This window comes from Zosterops lateralis (assembly GCF_965231275.1).
Source record: "Zosterops lateralis genome assembly, chromosome: Z".
Lineage (NCBI taxonomy): Eukaryota > Metazoa > Chordata > Aves > Passeriformes > Zosteropidae > Zosterops > Zosterops lateralis.
The window spans coordinates 4,660,638-4,678,564 of record NC_139800.1 but is presented as its reverse complement, the minus strand read 5'-3'; the positions used below and the strand labels follow the sequence as shown (position 1 = coordinate 4,678,564).

Sequence of the window (17,927 nt, the reverse complement as noted above, 5' to 3'; positions counted from 1 at the left end):
ACAAAAATGCTACATAATGACAGCATACAGGGTCTCATTAGCCTGTTGTGCCTGGAAAATAAATAAAATAAACTATCTGGAACAGCCCGGAAGCTGCTACTATCTTCAAGATCATGAAAAACAAATTTGAAACAAAATCACAGGTTTTGTGCTATTAGGCTGACCCTGCAGGAGAATGCATTAGTTTGATGGCCTTACATGCCTGTTTAATTTCCTTCTGCTCAGTATGCAGAGGAGATCTCTTTGATTAGGGCCTCCATTCCCAAGGGAGAATATAATTGCAGATATAATCTAAGTGCATTGCATACTTTTGCTTTTAAAATTCACCCTCAAGTTATGGTTTTGCCCATTTCAGAAAACCCTGGTGGTCTTGTAAGGCCAGAGATCACTCATAGCACCTGCATTGCTCTGTCAAATGCTGATGTCCATTATCAAAGATTTAATTTTCTTAATATTAAGATAAAATCCTCCCCAACCAAATAATGGCTAGATATCTTCAGGAAACAGCACCAGGAATCATGAAGGAACACAGGTGCTAAAGGACTACTTCCTACGCTGGTTTAAAGCCTATCAGTTCTTGTTATTGTACAATAAATGAAATAGTAATCTCTATGGGATAACATACCAACTTGTCCTTCCATTAAAACTGGATTTACAGCAGTAATCTAAATTATTTCAGCAGCATTGATCTAGATACTGCTTCCAGAGCAAAGTCTGGATGCAGAGTATGTAGAAGAGGGCCTTTTGAAAAAGCTTTTTTTTTTTAGGTCTTTCACAGAAATCAACCTGAATTGTTTGTTGAGAGGCAGCTCCATATTCACTACTGCATTACCAGATAAACCACACATAGCTCAGTGACACTGTGGAGGTGTTTACTGGCAAGCATGTTAGAATGAAAAAAAAAATAATGGGAAAAAAAGGGAGCATCTAATCACTGTAAGTGACCTTCAGATGATAGATAAAGTTAGGGGGAAAGATACAAGCAGAAAAAAAACACAGTGGAGCACAATGGGCTAAACTTATCCCAAGTATAACTCTGGCCAGCTGGCCACTATCTGGTTGTCAAAATATGTTTAATGGCAAAAGAAAGAAAGAAAGAAAGAAATTAAGTATAAAATCTATTCTAAAACACTGCACATACTGATAAATCAGTATAGCTTCTATAATGCCATTCTTTGAGATCAATTACTCATTGCTGCACCAGCAGTATCAATCTATGATCCTTGCCATTTTTCTGACCCCTTTCATCACCCTCCTTTTTCCCCCACAGTGTTCTATAAATAGCCAATGTGCTATTTTCTTGTGATCACTAAACAGGGATTTTAGGCATTTTTTACCTATATCACCATGGAAACAAGATCTGTGTATACATCTATGACTAGTCTTTCTCTAGAGTAAAAACCTGCATTATCTATGCAAACTTACGGCTAATTGTTCTGCAAAAGATATGGGTGTCTCATTCCTACCTACTACTTCGGAAATTCATTTCATGTAGTTGCACATAACAAGCTGTAAAGAAGGTTTTTATGAAGCCAATAATGCAGATATAATACTTGAGGAATTCCTTTTGGATTGGATATATTTATTTTTCCAAACATTTTGTTTGAGAGAAAATGAGATTGCTATCTGCTGTTTCCTTATTTTTTTGCAGGAAAGCAAAGGGTTGTTGACTTCCTCTCCCCTCCCTTCCTTCCTTCTTTCTGAAGGTACTGTACTCATCTGAAAAAAAAAAAGAGAACGAAATGATTGTTCCTGTTCTCCTTCTTAAGTCATTTGAAACATTGTCCCTGCTAGTTTTCTAAGTTTACTGCAATCTCTGCACAGGGGGGAGGGAGACAGCGGGAGAGAGAGACAGATATTTCAAACATGAGAGCAGGTAGTGTTTAGGGCAAGACTCCTTCCAGCTTCAACAACTGGTAAGTTAAGTAAAATGCTTTTATGGTTAACTCTTTAGAAGTACAATATATATATATAAATATATATCTGCTTTTGTATTAAGAAAAGGCGTTAATCAGATACACATTTAACTGATAAAATAATAATAACCATATGCATTTACAAGCGGTCTATTTATGCTAGAGATACCTATAGTCTGGTTTTTAGATACTGCTGCTATCACCATATGGTTTAACCTATGCAGATAGGAAAGTATTTTCCAAGGAGGCTGATAATATTCATAATATAATCTGCTGTGAATTTTGCGTATGTAAGTCCTGCTACCACAATCTTGTTACAGGCTTCACTAACTTCATGCCAACTGTTTCAGCAAGATTCAATGGGCCATTGCTAAAATATAGAGAGGAGCTGTGTCATATGGGAATCAATGTATCTAATTTGTCATCTGCCAGTACTGAGGTCTGCTCCAACACACCAACCTGTGCTATACTGGGAGGAGAATTACTGGGGCTGTTTTTATTTGTTCCCTTCAAACTGCATTGTGTTTAGGATTACACACATTTATCTCTACTCATCTGTGTATATGATTAGTCTAGGAACAATGACATTTAAGAGGTGGTAGGATGGTTCCTGGATCTCACTTGGAAAAAAACAAAACAAAAGAAAATGTTCATGTTGCGCAGTGCATAACAACACTGAGGCTGATCACCCTCATCAGCAATAGGATGGACTCGATTGTGTATCTCCTGTTTGCATTTTTTTGGCCATCAATAATGTTTTTCATGTTGATCATAAATGCACCAGAATGATCAGAATTTCCATGTGAAATGAGGGATTGAATGCAAGAGTGTGTTTCAAATATTTAATGACAAAAATCTGTGCACACTTTTATAGAAGCAGAATGCAGAGGTGGGGCAAGAAGGACAGGTGTCCATTTCTTTGCAGAAGGAGAATTTGCTCATCCTATGATTAAGTATTTCTTCAAGCTGCTGCTCTCTGAAGTGCAGGGTCCTCTTCAGAATGCCCAGAGCCCAGACTGAAAAACCTCAGATGTTGGGCAGGTATTGCAGAGGGCTGGCAGGCATCTCCAGCTGCCCCGCTCCAAATCCTGCCCCCTCCAGGGTACCTGGGCTGCCCTTCCACCCTGGGACAGCCTCCTGCTCCCAGCCCTCACTGAAACAACTAGTGGGAAAGACTTTCTGCTTCCCTCTATCTGGTGTCTTTCTGCAGGTTTTTCCATAGGAAGGAATGATCTAGCACAAATTCAGTTTCTGGGTAAGTTGTAGATTCCTTTTGCTTTGGGAGCAGACAAAGGGGGTTCTGCCAAAGGAGATGGAAATAATTTTTCTCTTGAACTCCTTAGCTTAATGTTGCCTCTCCTTTGGCACAAGTTAATAATTTGTTCGGTTATACTTAACTCAAAACCAACTTGTTATCTTCTAATAATAAGTGTGTGCCAGGTCTTGCCGTGAAAACCATTTGCCACATCTTCCCCTTGGGATATCTGGGTTTATTTTTGTGTGGCTATGTACTGATGCAAATTAAAGACACAATTTGGATGGCTATTTTGACAGTTACCTGTGAGACAGCTGGAATACCAGTTTTTACGTCAAGTGAGAAATACAGGAGTCTTCCAAACCCACACAGAAAATTACATAAGCTTTGTGTTTGTGGTGGTGTTTTGTTCAAACTGCAGGATATTAGTCTGTATTGCAATCAGTTGTAAGTTTTTGGTCTGGTTAGTTCAGAAGTTCAGTTTGCCATGTAGGTAAAAGCAAGCTGCAACTTTTAGGTAAAGATTTTATTTCTGAGGATGATAAACATTTGTGTATTCTTGATTTAGCTCATGTATTCAATAAATCCTTTCTCTGAGACATTGTGTGAAATACATACATATGAACAAAATTGTTTAAATCGTAGTAGGTGAACAAAAGCAGTACATACTGTTTCAAAACCCAGCGGCCTGTAACAAGCACAGAGAAAGATTTTTAAATTTTAAAATTTTACAGTATTTTTTTCATTTTATTTAAGAGCTTAGTAATTGGACAGTAAAAAAACAGACCTTGAATTTTGAATTTCATTCTTATCTTTTACCTATTAGGTTTACTTTCCTTTAAAAAATATATTTTTGCAATCTTTTGGAGTTTATTTATTTTCACTTTGTATAATTTCTAGCCAGAACCACAGTAACATGATTTAGTACAACAGAAGTTTGTAGCAGAACTAACATCCTTCTTGAGGTATCAGGAAGATGATTTTTTGGCTAACATGCTATTCATACATCACTGAGATATTTACAGCAAAGAAAGGTATAATCTGAGTCTGTATTGGGTACAGATTCTCCACTTTACAGCAGAAATTATTTGTGCAATGCATTTTCAGTTATTCACCCCAATGTTTGTGACAGAACGGACTGTTAATGGTTAATGATTCAACTCTTAAAATTATAAAAATATTCACACAAGAAGCCAAGAATAAGAAGAGACAGTTTGAGTTTATTTTGTTTAAACTCTTATTATTTCTACTGCTAATAGCCATATTTATGTATATAACATAAAGTAGTAAATAGTCGGTCAGTGTATGTACTTGCTCAGAGAATTATTTAAAGCCATTATTTCCATTTGATGTGTCCTCAATCATAATTAAATAAAATATAGAAGAATGTTGCTTTTGCTTGGAAGTAGAAAAACTAAGCTATACCAGAGAAGTTACAGAAATTACAGAGTATTGGCAGAGAGGTTACAGAAACTATTTGTAGCCCACGGAAATCCCAAGTTAACAGGGCTGGTTCAAAAAGATAGAAGTTAAGTGAAGTCTTTCTGCAAATGTCAATTGCCTTTTTGTATTTAAGACCATCTTCTTTAATGGTGTAAACTATTGAGACTTTTTGGATACAGAACAGTAGCACTGAGTTACATTACTAATAACATTTTGGCATGTCTAATGTACATTTTGGACCAGGAATTAATTTGAAGCTTTGAATCTCAAGGACTTGAGGTTTTTTAAATTGTTTTTCTTTCTCAAAAACAGGTGCATCAACAAGAACCTTGTTTTAATATCATCTGGGTGCAGAGCAGATAGTGGTGGTTTGAAAGGCATGATGTGCATCTCACAGATAAATGTAGTGTCGTGTCTTTAAGGCGCTGTTCCAAGTAGTGCCAGGGAGATATACAGGATTTAGGACAACATAAGCATGAGGGGATGAGTCATGGAAGCAGCTCAAGACAAGCCCCACACATCAAGACAGAAGAGTGTGGATCTCTTAGGTTGTTTCCAGTCTTCGAAATTGCAATGGTGCAGAAATATTTCTGCGTGGACTGCTCCACTCTTCTGGACATGTCAGCAGAATGGCACCATGAGAAACAAAAGCAGTAAAGGCTGCATAAGATCATGGGGGTTTTCTGTGGCTGTGGTTAAAGGACAAAAAGTCAGTGGTGTGAAAGGCAGCATCTTACTTACTATTTGATAAAAAATGGTCCACAGTTTCTGAGCACCAATGCATGTTCTTCAGTACCAACTGATCCAATCAAACTGTTCCTTCAAACAGACCTTATAAGTGCTGTGAGACTGCTACACATTGTGGTCAAATTATTTGTTTGAAGAACTAATTTTATAACAAAATTTTAAAAATAAACCACCTATTAAAACCAAATAGTTGCTTTCTTCTTAAGAGCAGTAGTTTTCCATGATCTATCTTACAATCCCAGAAGATCACTAAAAAAGAGAGGAATGTCATCTTGGAGAAGAAAAAATTATAGAAACACAAATAATGCAAAGCCTTTGAAAAGAAAGAAACAAGTTAGGGGTGAAAAAAAAAAGAAACGAAAATTTACTTGGGATTATTCTTTTTTTTTTCTAGAATTTTGCTATTCTGAAATTGAGATTGCACCTTTCAATTGCTGTAAAAATGCAGTGGCATTTTACAAATTCTATTCAGATTTTTATCCAATGAAGATCCCTAAGTTAATCCTCAGCAGTTATTTAAAACATGCATTGAGTTGCATGTTGGTTGTGGGGGTATTTTTATGTCTACCTGAGAGGGACTAGTGCTTCTTGCTTGACTTCTAAAACACTAATTATCCAGTGAAAAATATTACCTAATGTTTAGTTTAGTTCCTTTCAAATGTAATTTTTTTTTACTTGCTTCTGTAAAACAAATGGTTTTATGCTCATTACTCTGCTTTTGATAAGTGAAACCGCATTTTGTTTCTCAACCAACAACTCTTAATCTACCGTAAAAAATTGTAATGTCACTGGTAGTAATTAAGCTAAGTAATCATGAGGTAAAAGAAAATATTTTTGCACTCTGGAGGTTATGGGAAGAAATTATGTGAATAATTGCCTTTTTTTACTTTCATTTCTAATTTCCTGCTTTTTATGTGAGAAACCCCCCCATTATTAATTATTTAAATGTAGGATGAAAATACCATCCCATTTTTTATTTCTCTTCCCTTCATCCTTCTTTTACTATGAAAACTAAAACACTAACACATTCTCCTTTGCAGGAATTAATTTAATTTAAAGAAAAAACTTTGGGTAAAAAGCGTGTTTCCTGAAAACCTGTATTTCCCTTGTCAATCTTCAAAAAACTAAACCTGAAAACTCCCAAGTTTTCACCTCCATATGCCCATTAGAAGCACTAGAATTCAGAGAAAACTGAAAAATACGAAGTTGAAGATTAGTTTAATTACTAAAATGACAACATAGAGTCTCCTACACTGATAACACCACTTTTCACCAAGAGCTTGAGACAGGTACAATTGATTTGAAATTGAAAGCAAGGCTGTGAGAAGGAGCATACATTTTTAACTTTTTCCCTGATGATGCTCTAGTAAAAGGGATGTTAATGCACAGTGAGTAGGCATCACCCACACAGTTTGTGTCTGGAAGCATGATGAGGAACAGACATCAGCTAATTTCCCTGCATGGGAGATTCTTCCCACAACAGAGGACCAGTTGTGGTGGCTCTGGGACAGAACCATGTAGGTTTGACCCTTCCTGTTCTGACACCAGCCCCTCTGATAAGCCACAAGCGTGTTGGCTGGGAAGGACAAGATGATTTCTCGTCTTTCTTTTAATCCGTTTGTTGCTGTTCCTGGCTGTGAAAGAGCCACTTATGCTTCAGTCTTCCCATTTTAGGGTTGCAGTGTAACTCTTAGACCCTTTTTGCAGTGATGAAAGGCTTCCTGTTTTGTGGTGGGCTCTGTGCTGGATCTGCCACTGAAGACTTTGTAAATTGGAAAGAGTATGTGCTCTTGCCAACATGCAATATACTAGATTTAAACCAAATTGAAAGGTATCCAGGATGGATGTCTTGGAATGCAGTGACTGTTTCAGGTTTAGTTGTTTCTCTGAGCTGCTTTCTAAGGCTTGTAGTGTTTCAGCTTGGTGTTTCAGGTCCAGATAAAGATTAATTGAGAGCATTATTTGAAAAGGGGGCATCTGTCATAGAACACTTCCAGTTAGCACAGTATTTTTCTATTAGTCTGCTTTTTCTTAAAAGTATTTAGAGTACATGTGCAATGAAAACAATATCAGGAGGTGGAAAGGGAAGGAATCACCTGTTTTTAGAGCATATGTCAGCTTCTAAGGAACAGCAGAATTTCTTTGAAGCATCTGGTAGGCACCAGCCCATGCTGGGTCAGTTCCTCAGTGCAGATTTCTGAAGCTGTGATGATCATCCTGTATTTGTCCAAAACCATTGTCCTGTGCTAGGAATTCCAGAAAACTGCAGAGGACCTCCTGGAAGAGCAACCTGACAACAATTTGTTCGTAGGTTCAGCAGAAATTAAGTCCATCCATTTATAAATGAGCAGGAAAATATTTTTTCTATAGAACCATAGAGCAAGGAATCACACTGGTGTGAATGCCGTATCAAAGAGTTCTCCTAAATGATGCTGTACTCACAATATTAAGACACCAAGATTTCTGGATGAATTTTGTGTCTGTAGGCAGCATTTTGTCAGGATGTCACAGAAGGAGTCACATATATCAGAGAAATGATGCTCATCAACTCCTCTTTCCTCTGCCAGAAAAATGGAAATACTGATCTTTGGTTCCAAACACATTAACTGATTTTTTCACATCACATCACCTAAACTTCAGCCAGAGGTAAAGAATGCAGTTGAATGGTTATCACTGGATTCTGCAGGACAATGATCAGGACTCAGGGTTCACCCTAATATATTGCTACAAGAATTTTGAGTAGTTTGTTTCCTGCTAAAAAACAATGAACAGTCTCTCACTGGAAGGTAGTGAATCTGGTTAGGACAGCAAATCATGACAGAATTCACTAGGTAATGTTCCCATTCTCAGACCAGAGCCTTACCTGCTTTTCCTCGTAAAAGACAGCAATAATTCCTATTAGTTTTTCCAGGTTTTTGTATGTGATACTTGTTTTTTCTAGGGGAAAGGTCCTGGTTAGAATGATTGAGACTGGCATTGTGGAGGCATGGACAGGATTGGTAGAGAAGTTGTATTAATATATAAGGTGATTTCTCACAAAACTTCATTTTATAATGTTAATTGGCCATTCTTAGTAGTGCTGTAGAGTCACAGGGGTTTGATGGGGTTTTTTGGTTTCCTTTTCCCTGTGATAAAAATCTGAATTGAGTTAATATCCAGAACAAGACTCTGTCATCACTCATGGTGAAGGAATAGTACTAGAGTGGTTTGGGAAATGTGCAAAATTTCAGGTTTCAAACTATATTTATTTTCCTCTCTCTCTCTCTCTCTCTTCTTTTTTTTTTTTTTTTTTTTTTTTTTTTTTTTTTTTAGCAAAAACTAATTGCTTATTTATTTGTGATTCTAGTCTCTGTTCCAGTATCTGCTGGTGATACTTAGCATTTTAAATATATTTCAGTCTAAAATAATTACCTCGAGAATTTTTTCCCCATATTGACCAGAGGAATTTGTTTTCTAATTGATGAAAATTGCAGAAGCAAGATAAAATTTGTTTTGAATTTCAGATTTCCTGTAGTTTTGGCAACAAACAAGTGCTAATTTTTAAAACTTTCTACAAGTTGACAAAATCATTAAGAGCAATAAGCAGGATGTGCTTTGGGGATCAGAAAGGGAAAGTATTTTTTTTGTTCAGTCAAGGACAAGATTCAAGTTTAGCATCACAAGTGAAGGGCAAAGGCAGAGAGGAAGGTTTCTTAAATTACTCCTTGCAGGTACTTCATATGATCAGTCAAAAATGCCATTCTGTGCTGAAACTGAAGAAGTAAACGTATTTCTCTTCAAACTAAATAAAATGATTTTTTAAAAATGAACCCTCTTTGGATGAAATTGTGAGATATAAGTGCAAGTAATAATTTTTCTGAACTATAAATTCATAGTCAGCACAATTTCAAAGTTTTCACAGATGTTTTATGCTCTGGCAGTTTGGAAAACAGACCTCCCTAATCACAATACAGATATATCAGAAGAAGTTCCCTCCAATGCCTCAGCAATTTGCCTTAAGAGCCTTTTAAAATGTTGTTTTATTGATACGATTCTTATTTTTTTTTCTTGTTGGGTCTCAACAGAATAACCACAGTGGTGTCCTATGAACAGCACTGATATGCCTAATTCCTTTGCTGTGTTTTCTGTTGTACTTAGGTTCAGAGGGAAATATCTAAGTCATTACTAAGCCAGCTTAATTACAAGTGAGTAATAGGGGCTAATAAGGATTAATCAGTCTTTACAGCCAAGCAGCTTTTCCAGCAAGAAATCTGCTCAGTCTTCAGCTGAAATAAAATGTATTCATCTTTACTAAATGAATAGGAAAGCATTATCTGGTAATTGTTTTTAATAACTGGACACCAAGAGAAGTGTTTGGTAGCAGATATGTTTTTTTAAAAAAACACACATATACACACACATAAACATATACTCACTTCTGTCACTTTGTGGGTGAAATCCTCTTCTTTCAGTTCTTGGAGGATATAACATGTCTTAGTGAAACACATAGCACCCACTGCTTTAACAACCTTCAGTTTCACTATGAGTTTTGAATTGTGTGAAACAAGGAATTGAGCTCAAAAGAAATACAAAAAAGCAATGGTCCTGCTGAGAAGTAACAATGCTCTTCCATGTTTAAAGAGACCTAGCCTTTCATTAAAGCTTAATCTATTTTGGAAACTTTTTATGAAACCTTTTGCATACAATAATCCTCTTCTCCCTTGGCCCTTTTCCAACCATGTGTGTACATTTTATCTGGTCCTTTCTTTTTTGAGGTTCATGCCATGCCCATAAGGTGCCATTAACTGCTGCTTGAAGAACCAAAATGAACAAGCTGAAGGTGGCCCTGAGCTACCCTTTAAGACAACAAAGAGATGGGAGGAGAACAGACCATCTCTCTGGCCTCCACATAGGTGATAAGGACACTGGGATTACAGTAGGAAGAAAAGCTCAGTGCATTTCCTTTTTAAAGGTCATGAATGCCAGTGAAAGGTTTGCTTTCAAAATAACTGCTCAAGTAGGACAGCACAAGGGTTATGGAAGGGCATGCTTTTTTTCATCATTCTAATTTTGGATGTTCTTCATAGCTCTGTTACTTTTCTTAAAATAACAGCTCAAACCCTCTCTGTTCTGTTTATAGTGTTTAATGATTGTGCATTGTAGGTGGAAAGATTATACCCAAAGTGTACTTTGAGGACGCTACACTCCATCAAACATCACTATTTTACTACAAAATCCTGCCTAATATTTATGTTATTAATTTGTTCTTCTGTTCTCCCTGTCTCTTTTTATATCTGTATTGAGAGAATAAAGAATCCTAAAGCTTCATGGATGTTATTTGATAATTTTCCAGAGGAAAAAACTATTTAACACATAGGATTCCTACAGTGCCAAAAATGTATTATTTTAATTGGCAGTGGCAGATATGGGATAGACAGGAAACAGGGATGGAGTGATAGGACTTCTATAAACAGGGATTAAAGTGACTCCACATATTTTATAAAGGCTGGGACACATCCTTGGTTCCAGCCTATGACATGAGATCACTTTATCTACTTAAGAAAAAGGAAGAATTTTTTCTAATTGTCATCACCTCGCAGCAGTCTAATCCCAAATCTTGTTCTCAGCTACACCCCAGATATTCCATAATTATTTCAGTCCAACACAGATGATGTCAGTGAGAGAATTAAGTCAGCTGATTAGAATGAGAGTTGTTTAATTGAGTAATTAATTGAGCCGGCCAATCCATCATTAATTCCAATACCTAGTGAGGGCAGGATCAAATTCCATTTCCACCCTGTCTGCTGGCACCAGTTACACTTTGCACCTTTGAAACTCTTCTACTACACGTGCTGCAAATGTCATCATTATGGCCAACCTGATCTTGTCAGCCCTGAGCTTTTTGAAGGGTCTGAAAACTCAGGATACCTGTGCCCAAATGCTCCCTGGAACCAAGTCCTGTAAGAATGCTTATATGTAACTGAATACACACTGACAACATCAAATTTGGGGGAAAATACAACAGCCACGAGATGAGAGACTGATTAATTTCTCTCCCACAGAGTTTGGATCACATCTCTGACCTCTTAGGGGAGTGCCCTGGCTAAAGCCTGTGCTGGTGACTTTGGTCTCCTTTTGCTGGACCTTTTGGCTAATAAAAGGGCAATTGTCAAGGGGCAGGGAGCAGAGGGAAGTCAGATGTGATTGTTAGGGGCTGCAGACTCCAACCCTCTGGACTCCTCCCAGGTGTAACTTCAGGTTACAATCTGTTTGCAGGAAGTTTTTTAAGATGCCTGAAGATCAGGCTGGAAAGTTGACATTAATATGCCTTCCTGTTTCTTGTGTTCTTCACAAGACCAGTGTCTGCACTGTGGACCCAGAGCTCTGCCAGCAAACAGCTCTTCTCTCTCCCTTGCATTCCAAAGCACCTTTGAATTCCATGTTACTACCAGCAAATTAGGGAGGTGCAGGTGACCAGCTGAGGACATAGAATCTTGTTCCCCTTACACACTTTCAGACCATATAATTTGCTGTGCCTTGCAGGCTCCCATCGTATGTAGCTGTGGTTTGGGGTGACTGTGTAAACAGCTAACACTTCAGAGTCTGTTGACTTAACATTAATTTCACTATGCAGGTTGTCTCTGCATTGCTGATCATTTTAGCAAACAGAATAGAGAAGTAGAGAGGGAGTGAACAACAGATGGAATACAGAAGTGAAGAGGGAAGAACATGTAAGAGAAGAACTAAGAAAACTCATAAAGAGGAAGAAAAAAAGAAAACAAAAAAGAGAAAGGAGGATAAGAAAAAGAAAAATAAAGAACCAAAACAGCAGCCTAAACTCTACTCAGAAACTACTTTGTTCATAACCTGAAATGACTAGAGAGGTCCACAGGGCTAAGTGCTGCTGGAGGAATTGCCAGTAAGCCCCTAGTGCAGATATCTGTGGATAACCCAAACATACTGCTTTGTGCTTCAGAGGAAATCTGAAAATCTGGTTTAATACTTTCAGTAATTGTCAAATTAAAAATGATCTGTAAGTTATGGAAAGTTGAATGTGCATCTTTTTGATACTATTTTCAGGCATTTTCTCTATTATAACGAACACTAAAGTAACTATACTCCTGTGAAAGCGCTCATTATGTCTTGCTCTCTAAAAATGAATACAAACAATGAAACAAATGAATACAAGTCACACACAAATCCAAGATGATTTCAAAGACTGTAGTCAGTGCAGGCAAATGGTATGTTAAACTTCTGCATTTCTGAGCTAATGTGCAAAAAAAATTATGCACAATAAAATGTTAAAATTTGGGAGAAACAAAGACGTTGCAGGGAGACTCTTTCTACTGCACAGTTTTCTGTGAGAAGACTCATTTCTTTGTATTAGTGACACCTCCCAGACAATATTAATGCAGCTATGCTGCATAGGAATCTCTTAGACCAGAAGAAATATCTAAAGTGACTGAACTTCAACCATGAAGCTAGGATGTTACCAAAATAGCAAATAAAGGGAAAATGTAATTTAATAAATGAGATCTCCTTGAAAGTTCATTACTTGTAGTATCTGTTTACTGTGTCATGTCAAGCTGTCAGATTTTTAATCAACTAACTTTCTTTGATTTTCATTAAGTTTGTCTGCAAAGATTTCCACCTGCTGACATATGTTCTGAAGATATAAGTATTTTTTTCATTTTGTTGAAGAACAGATGGGCTCCTATCTCATTGGGCAACAGAACCCATTACAAGTAATAAGGCAAACTATGAGAAGTACTTTCAGATGTCATTGGAAGTCTTCCCACAGACTTTAGTGAGGTCTGATTAGTCCCATGAAGAATTACAAAGGTTATAACTTTTCTTTTATCAAGCATTGACTGAAAAAACCCCCCACATTTGTTGATGGAAAGAAGAAGTTTTATCCTGAAGCCTACTACCAGCAGATGAAGGTAATTTCCCAGGGAGAAGTGAAAAGACAGTGATCTTCTTAGTTTTATCACACTGATGTAGGAAGAAAAAACCTGATCTGGTCCACTTCTCATTTTCAGTCATTCCAGATCATGTTTATGAACAATTGTTTACTAATTTCCAATTCCAGTTCTATTAGTGATAGAAATCCAAAAAAAGGAAGAGGAATATTTATGGCAGCATCTTTGTCTTGATAGTGGTCTCCATTTCAGCAGACATATCCCTTGTAAAAGGCATGCGACAAGAAACTTCATCTCTTTAGATAATGAAGTTAATGGTTAAATCATGGACTTCATATGACACTGTGTGAGATTGAGAAAACAACTGTTTATGGAAGTGGTATTGAAAAGGATTTGACTAAACTCAATGACCGTTATTCCCAGCTCAGGTTTGCTTTACTAAAGGCTTCCACTATATTTATATTTGTGTCTCCTCATCAACATCTGCACTCATTGATTTTGGATACTTTCTGTAAATCCATATTTATTTTTACGAGGTAGCACAAATTTCACAAGGTAGTTCAAATTTTTGTCTTTTCCCACTCCCACACTATGGCAGGAGAAGTGCTCTTTTCATTTAAAACATAAATAATCTTTTGGCTAGCTTCAAATATTATAGAAACTTGAAGGCTCATTTGGGCATCTTAATATATACTTAGTTTATATATAATATGCACACTTTATATACTCAAAATGAATTTATTAGCATACACTGCATATATATTAATGGGGTCCATTTTTCAAAATGTTCTGCTTGAAATGTGAATATTTGTGCCTGGAGAACATGGATGGAGGGTACACTTTTCACTGGCTTCTCTAAAGAGTAGGATAGTAGGTTTGACACTGATTTTAGAGAAAAGTCTGATGTGGGTTTGGAAATGTTTTATCACCTTCTGCCTAGAAGGATCCATGCTTTCATGGAAGGAAAATAGCAGGGAAAATGGTAAGGAGGGATCAGATGTGTACTACCCGAAAATACTTGGTTGCCATTAATGAATATTTTCACCTTAGTACAGGTGTTATTGGCATTTTCAAGGTCTGACAAATAAATTAACACATTCTAGATTCAGTAGGGAGCACTTCATTGCTGAAATGAAATTAATTCAGTATAATAAAATCCCTCAGTCAAATCCTCAGACAGATGCAAGTTTTGCATAAATAGCAAATGGGAGAAAACTGTAAATAATTTGCTGCTTAGTTCAACAGCTGTATAACTGAATACATTTAAACCCAAAACATATTTGGAAGAGCAGACAGAGAGGTCATTAAACCTATTAAAATAATGATAATTATCACCATGATAATGGTTGACAAGAATCAGTGATTGAAAAAAACCCCAGCTGGTTGTTCAATAAAGCTGAAGCTCACCAACTGCTCAACTTTAGCTGAAGAAACATAATAGTGTTAAATTTGTCAGTAATACTTTCCACACCCAAAAGAAACAGCTGTTAGTTTTAATTCTTTGTTTGTAGATGGCCATATTTCAGGCCTCAAAAGGAGAGCAGAATTGCAGTCTTACAGGGCATGGTTTCGACAGTCCTACATGTTCAATTAAACATGGAATTTCTCTTCCAGAGAAGAGAAGATGTTGGGCCAGTTTGGCCCCCTTTTGACTTCCTCCACTTTTGTCTGTTTCATCTTCTTCTGAAAGAGCAAACATAAGTGCAAACCTCCTAATAAAGTAACCCATTTACCTTTGTCATCTCTCTTTCACTCATCTTAGCCTTATTTCTGGCTTTATGATTGTGTGGCCCTGGAGAAAAGTCACAACCATTGTAGTCAGTGTTTAAATTTGAGAAACTTCATAACCTCACGTTTATATGGCTGTACATGTTATTAGTCTGTACACAGGAAGTACTTTCATCCAGAAAGCAGAATCTTGATTCTACAGAATTCTTAAGAAAAATTGCTGTTTATTCCATTACTGGGTATTAACTGGAGACTGAAACAACATATTTGCTTGTAGAGAGAATAGCATAATTTACACACTTTCTTCAATTCTTTGTCTTAGAAATGAGTGGACATGAGAAAGTAAATGGTGATTTATATTCTGCATTAAACTCTCTTCCTCTTTCATGGAAGTTAACAAGATCATTAGCTGCTGTGTAGATATTCTATTTCAGAAATTCCTCAACATTTCAACTAACTTTAACCTTTCTTGTTATGGACAGGAGGAGTTGATTTGTGGTTCAATTCTTCAAAACACTGTATTTCCATTAACATAAAGAAATAGAATTTGAGGATGCTTGTCTCTTCTACAGAAACTGACTTTAGTTCTGGAGAGCTCAGTTCAGTGAGGGGGGTCTTATGTTTAAGGACAATACATAGAAATCTCTGTCTCAGTGAGTTTCCAGACAAGTTTTCAAAATGTAGTAGCTTATATATCACTGATAAAAACTAGAATTTTCAATGATCATCCAATGTTTAGAGTCACGCTACATATCACTACATTTTAAATAATAATATCTGCAGAAAAAAGAAGCTTTGAAGTACTTATATAGGAAACACGAAAGCTCCCCAGATGATATTAGAATATAAAAATATTTAAATAAGAATAAATATTAAAATAATGCCAAAAAATTAAATTCTCCTAAAATTAAACTATCTCCCTGCCTTATTTGTTGTTGAGCGTAAAAATGACATCTGCTACTCCAGAACCAGGTAGAAAAAGAGTACCTGGACCTGTGCTAAAACTTTAAAATTCTCTGCTGAAGTTATTTAAAGAACAAGGAACTGTTCTCTAACTATATTTTGCATTGGGGTCAAACCTGTTGTCTTTCCTATGGTTCCCTCAGAGCTCATGTTTTTGTGGAATTAAGTTCTGGACATAGTTAATATCCTGCCTCCATTCAAATTAGCAAGGCTTTGCCACCAGAATGAAAGAAATAATTAATGTATACATGGTGGCAATTTCAGGGGGAGAAAAACCAATAAGGTGATCCATATTTAGACTTCTCCTTTCCTTTAAGTCCTGTTGTGTTGGATTATACAGCATGTCTCTGATAGTGCTGGTTTCTGACTATAAACACTTTCCCTTGTAGGATTGGTCCTGTGATGCCTGTAGCTCTGGCCAGTGGAATAAGCCCACATGCTCAGTGAAAGCAGTCAAAGGTTAGTCATGCAAGTTAAATATTTCTTTTTAGTAATTTCAGGAAGTTCTATGGGTTTGTGTTCCAGAAAGAGTGAAACTTTGCACAAAACCCTGTGTATGGAACAAGGGAGTAACAGGCAGCCAAGAAACAAGTGAGCAATTAGAAACAACTTACTGTCATTTCTGTGTACTTTTGGCAGCATTTCAATAATCCAACAAAAGCTGTAAATAATACAGCTGGGTCCTCGATTGCTGTGGGCTTTCTAAAGAATATACCCTTATTGCTGGGGAAAAATGAGATACAAAGTAGAAAGGTATTTGAGGCACGTACTTTTTAGGGAAGATTTTGATCTATAAGCGTTATATTCAAATTGTGTGAGTTTACTTAGCTTAAAAGGATTTTTAAAAGCAATTTCTTTTCTTTTACAAAGAAGTTGAGAATTTTTCAGTATTCAGGGGATTCTCTTCCCCTTCTCCCTGCTTAAGCTAAACCTTTTTACCCAAAGAGTTTCCAAGACCTGACTGTTTCTTATTTTGACCAGGGAGCTGGCGTGACAAGGAATCATTAGGATAATACCCAGTAAAAATTCTCTCTGATGGAACACACACACATATATATTACATATATATGTATGCATGCACATAGACACAGTATGCAGTTTTGGATGCCACATTTGAAGGGCTTTGAGGGGAAGCCCTATGAGGAGCAGCTGAGGTCGTTTGTCCTGTTCAGGCTGGAGAAAAGGAGACTGAGAGGACACCTCATTGCAGTCTACAACTTCCTCATGAGGGGAAGTGGCAGGGAAGGTACAAATCTCTGCAGTTTGGTGACCAGTGACAGGAATTGAGGAAACAGCCTGATACAGAGTCAGAGGATGTTTAGTTTGAATATCAAGAAAAGGTGTTTTACTCAGGTGGTGGTTGGGCACTGGAAGAGGCTGTCAGGGGAAGTGGTCACAGCACAGAGGCTGACAGAGTTCAAGAAGCATTTGGACAATGCTCTCAGGTACATGGAGTAATGTTTAAGGGTGTTGGACTTGTATGATCCTTGTGGATCCCTCCAAATCAGGATATTCCATGATTACTTGAATAGATATTATGTATATATATGTGCACTATTTCCAGTCAGTGTGCTAGTGACTGAAAGTAATATCATGGTATAATTATGAGGTACTTGTCCAAGTTGCAAGCAATCATTTTATCTTTTCCTTCTATCCAGTGTGCTTTTTGCATCATAAGTTTAGATATCTTTCAATTTTTCCTTCAGTCAGTCCTCCTTGTTTGTGAGTTGTTTGATCCTTTTTGCCTGTCTTAGAGTTTTGTCACTGAGCTTTTAACTTCACTCTTTTATGACAAAGATAATTACTCAGTTTACACTATTAGAAGGAAACAATCTCTTTGCAGAAAGTTAAGATGCCTTCTCTTGCCTATGGCCTAACTAGGTCACAGAGATGTGCTTTCATCTATCTTTAGAAGAAGGCTTATCCAGCATGGAGCTTCCTGAAATAGAAATAGGAGTGTATTTAGTGCTCCAC

General features: G+C 36.9%; 1 protein-coding gene across 4 annotated transcripts in view; it reads left to right on the top strand.

Annotated features, from left to right (window-relative positions):
• The first annotated feature begins 1,799 nt into the window (after positions 1 to 1,799).
• Positions 1,800 to 17,927, top strand: part of ZNF366 (zinc finger protein 366) — a 33,505-nt gene continuing 17,377 nt past the window's right edge. The window contains exons 1-2 of one of the 4 annotated variants that reach the window (XM_083883634.1): positions 1,800 to 1,916; positions 16,343 to 16,412. The gene's annotated coding sequence lies outside the window, so the exon portion shown is untranslated. Of the gene's footprint in view, positions 1,917 to 2,874; positions 3,172 to 16,342; positions 16,413 to 17,927 lie in introns of those variants that run through there. The other 3 variants (XM_083883635.1, XM_083883633.1, XM_083883636.1) reach the window with 3 other exon arrangements.